Here is a 4,678-nt window from a genome sequence, read left to right as displayed (position 1 = left end):
GGGAGTGGGTAATTTGCGTGCCTGCTGCCTTCCTTAGATGTGGTAGCCGTTTCTCAGGCTCCCTCTCCGGAATCGAACCCTGATTCCCCGTTACCCGTTATAGCCATTGTAGGCGCATAACCTACAATCGAAAGCTGATAAGGCAGACACTTGAAAGAGGCGGCGCCGGTGCGGAGACCGTGCGCTCAGCGACAAGTTATTCAGATTCAACACGGTGGGGTGACGGACCGAGGCCCGACCGGTTTTGAACTAATAAAAGCGCTCTTCCCTTGCGGTCAGAGACGTGGTGCATGTATTAGCTCTAGAATTACCACAGTTATCCAAGTAAGTGTGGGTACAGATCCAATGAATCATAGCTGATTTAATGAGCCATTCGCGGTTTCGCCTTAAATCGGCTTGTACTTAGACATGCATGGCTTAATCTTTGAGACAAGCATATGACTACTGGCAGGATCAACCAGGTAGCTATGGCGTTAGCTGGCGGCCAAGCGGCGAACGAACACGACGGGCGTGCCGCGCGCTCGCTTAAAGCCTTGTACTAAAGTAGGAGATCGCTCAGCGTCGGACAGCTCTGGTCAGCGACGCCGCGTCCCTGGTTTCAACAGACGGCGGATGATGAGGATGATGATGATGATGCGTGGGCTCGAAACTCTGCCGGCCACGCCGTCGTCCTCCTCCTCGTCGTCCGCGCGTCCTTGTCATATAGCAGCAGACTGGTGGTGATGGTGGTGAGACTGCTGCTGCTGCTGATGCTTTTGTGTCGAGGTGCGAGCGAACGCACCACGGACAATACCAGCAGCAGCAGCAGCAACAGTAGCAGCGCACCGTCACCCGTCGTCGCCTGCGAGAGTGGAGTGCTTCGTTCCAACCGACCGCTCGATAGAAGCTGCGTCAGTGTGAAGACTAGGGTGCCAACCGACGACATTGCGTGCGGCGGCGTCACCCTCGGGATGCGTTATCGCACGGAGAGTGGAGTTACCATCGCCTAGAGAGCGAGAGAGAGAGGGGTCGCTGCATTGAAGGCTGATCGCATTGGCAAACACGGTAAGAACGTGCGCCGCCACGAGGAGCCGCAGCTAATGCCGAGAAGCTTCTCATGAAAGAGAGGGGGCAAGACCTGGCTGTCAACATCAACATCGACCTGAGAAGAATGAAAGATTTCCAGGTGGAAGTGAGCGATGCCGAGTCTTGGCCCGCGGGAGGGTGGGCCCGAACTAGGATACAGTTCAACGGCGTTTGTTGAGGTCGGTGCGCGCAACACGAGAGACTAATCCCATCCAAGCTTGCTGGCCCCGGTCTGAGAGGTTGGCAAACGATTAGTCGCTCGGGTAGGTGCAGCGCGCTCCGGCCCCAAACAGCGTTATGGAAGCTCGAGCGGGTTTGTGGAGCGAGTCCGCCGCCGGCTCGCTCAACCCTCGCTTCCTCACGGCACACTGGCGACCGTTCTCTCTGGGACCGTCCCGCACGAGGGTCTCGATCCCCCCGCTGGCCGCGCGAGCGAGAGCCAAGAGCGGGAAGACCGTTACGCTCGGCCCAGCCGCCGACCAGCCGTACCCCACAATCTCACAACTCCGCGCCAGCGGGCCGCTCCCGACGGTCAGCATAGACTGTGGTCGCACTTCCAGGCAGCGGCGTTTAGAAGCTCACGGCAGCTCTAGCGATTCTAGGAGCCGAGTTCTTAGCGGTTATTGGGTTGGGATGGGGTGCAAAGTCTTGTAGGGTTGCTATTTCTGGAGTACGTTGACCGTTTGCGTTGTGTGAGTATGTTTGTGGTCTTGTGTACATAAGTGTGTGTGGCGTCTGTGCAGAGTTTCCATGTTTCTCAGTTGTTTGATCCGTGGTGTTGTGATTCCAGCCGTTCGAGTGTAGTAGTTGTTTGTAATGAACCTTGGTGTTGATCTGTGCTCACGTATCACTGTTTCTGTGTGTGGATCACGTACTGAGCTGAGCACCCCAAATTGCTCCTTTTCTCCCGAAGCTATTCATTCCTGCACATTACAGCCGAACCCCATTTAACTAGACACTTGCGTAGTGTAGGTACGGTACCCGCAAAAAAAAGTATGCGGAAAAGGCACGGGTTGTGGCATAGGAGTGACCTTCCGTCATTAGAGCTTGCCCAAGCAGGCTTAGATCTCGTTATACTACAGTCAGTCAGTCAGTCAGTCAGTAAATGTCTAGCAGCCCTCCCAGTCCTGTTTCCCGCCAGTGCCGCGATTGAAGCTTGCCAGGAAAAGAAAGTTCTGCCTTTTCGTGGAGTGAGCTGAGCACCACAAATGGCTCCTTTTCTCCCGAAGCTATTCCGAGGGATATCTCATGACTGCGGTAGCGGTGGGTGATATTGGTGTACAGGAATTGGTCAAACGCACACACTAAATTGGACTGTAACGATCATTTCTTAGATAAAGGTATACAGTACTTCATACAGTCTCGTTTCCCTTTCCTCAGTATTATCGTCAAGAACATGACGACCTAAATACTTTTCATTTAGAGTTTCATGACTAAAATCCTTCAGAAATCAGTCAGATTTGCTTATCATTAAAAGTAGTTTTACTGGTGGTAATCTATGAATATATATATATATATATATATATATATATATATATATATATATATATATATATATATATATATATATATATATATATATATATATATATTCTTCATGCTTCCTAAACCACACACACACACTAAATTGGACTCTAACGATCATTTCTTAGATAAAGGTATACAATACTTCATACAGTCTCGTTTCCCTTTCCTCAGTATTATCGTCAAGAACATGACGATCCTAAATACTTTTCATTTAGAGTTTCATTACTAAAATCCTTCAGAAATAAATCAGATTTGCTTATCATTAAAAGTAGTTTTACTGGTGCTAATCTATGAAAAAAAAAAAAATATATATATATATATATATATATATATATATATATATATATATATATATATATATATATATATATATATATATATATATATATATATATATATATATATATATATATATATATATATATATATATACATATATTCATTCATTCATTCATTCATTCATTCATTCATTCATTCATTCATTCATTCTTCATGCTTCCTAAACCACACACACAGAAGAAGAAAAAAAATGTGTTACCAAAAAAAAAGACGTGCATACTTATCTGATAAATAATTAAACATGAAATTGCGGAAAAAAAAACCTTAATATATTTACTCCATACCCACTGACATAATAAGGTACCTCTAAACTACATTAGATGATAATCTTGTTGCAACAGCATCACCAGTACTTATCACTCGAATCCGTCACCTGATACAGAATCTTGGCATTACATGCAACTTACAAACAGTTTGCTGCACACATGTTTCCCACAACGTCAGTTTATTAGCACCGTGGGGTGACCAGACACCCCAAAGGAAACAGATGTGTCTTTTTTTTCAAAGGACCTGCCACGGGACTGTCAACATTTCAGTAGTCTCTCCTCTCACGTATTCAGGAAGGTACTAGAAAGGAGAGTGATCTAAGTGTTGCCAATTCAAGACGGTGATCAAAAACGTCTTTTGGGGGGGGGGGTGTTCAAACACCCCAGGATACTAATGTAGGGTTAAGGAAAGCCTACCATCGCTATAGGGCAGGACGTCGAAGAAGAGATCAAATAAAATGAGATAAATTCAAAATGTACGTCGGTTACACCTAACTATAGAGGGGTTGCACTGACGTCACACCGCTTTTAGGGAAAAATAACTGTCAGCCATTTTAGGAGGCACGAGCGATCAGCTGAGCCCCTGGCCCGCTGGCACGTGCCTGCCGTCTTCATCTCTCAATCTAAGTGACTAGGTATGCAAAAAATCTGGACAGTGAGGCTAGGCTTCCTTGTATAACTATCCGTTAGTCTGGCAAATGATGATGGACACACCGTATATACATTTATTATCAAACTTTAAGATATATTTGATGATGACAACAATGAATATATGACTAATTTAACCCGGGGCATCCTCGGGCGGTGTTTAGTAAGAGCATTAGAACGTAAAGGCACGATTCCACCGAGGCAACATTTTGGCAACATGTGGCATGCTACATTGTCGAATAAACCAAGTGCGTTTCCACCAGTTCATCAGAAGGCAACATATAGCATGCAACTGTGTGGCATGCGACAGGTGGCAACATGTTGCCGTGTTGCCTTGCCGCATGCGACAAGTTTTAGCTTGTTGCCTAGTGTTGAACGCCTTTCCACCATTCACGGGAAACAAACCTTGTTGAAAACAACAAAATGAATTGGCCCCTGGAAAAAAAACGGGGTATTTATAGAAAACTACAGGAAACATACTGTCCTATGGGATATACGCTTAAAAGACTACAAGAATAACCATGCAAAATTAGATGCACTGCGGAAATTAGCAGAAAAATTCAACTGTGACGTGGAAATGATAAAAAAAGATCAAGAATTAATAATAATAATAATAATAATAATAATAATAATAATAATAATAATAATCAACAGTGTATTCGGAAACAATATAGATTTTTCTCCCTCAAAGACTATTTTTCTTTAATCTCTGCCTTTATTTCCTCTTCCGTCTCCTCCGCGTTGTGGGCATTTCCAGGGGTAGTTTTGCGACCCTGGTGGTAGTGTGACCCTTTCTCTGTACCGTGAACGTAAAGAAACATATTTGACAAGGC

At 45.2% G+C, this 4,678-nt stretch overlaps 1 non-coding gene across 1 annotated transcript in view; it reads right to left on the bottom strand.

Moving 5' to 3' along the window:
• The window catches only part of LOC126990123 (small subunit ribosomal RNA), a 1,873-nt gene extending 1,409 nt beyond the window's left edge, over positions 1–464 (bottom strand). The window contains exon 1 of the ribosomal RNA XR_007744028.1: positions 1–464. This exon is cut by the window's left edge and continues 1,409 nt beyond it. This is a non-coding gene — a ribosomal RNA (small subunit ribosomal RNA).
• Between the last annotated feature and the right edge of the window lie 4,214 nt (positions 465–4,678).

The sequence above is a fragment of the Eriocheir sinensis genome, unplaced genomic scaffold (genome assembly GCF_024679095.1).
Source record: "Eriocheir sinensis breed Jianghai 21 unplaced genomic scaffold, ASM2467909v1 Scaffold1459, whole genome shotgun sequence".
Lineage (NCBI taxonomy): Eukaryota > Metazoa > Arthropoda > Malacostraca > Decapoda > Varunidae > Eriocheir > Eriocheir sinensis.
This window is presented reverse-complemented; position numbering and strand designations above follow the sequence as displayed.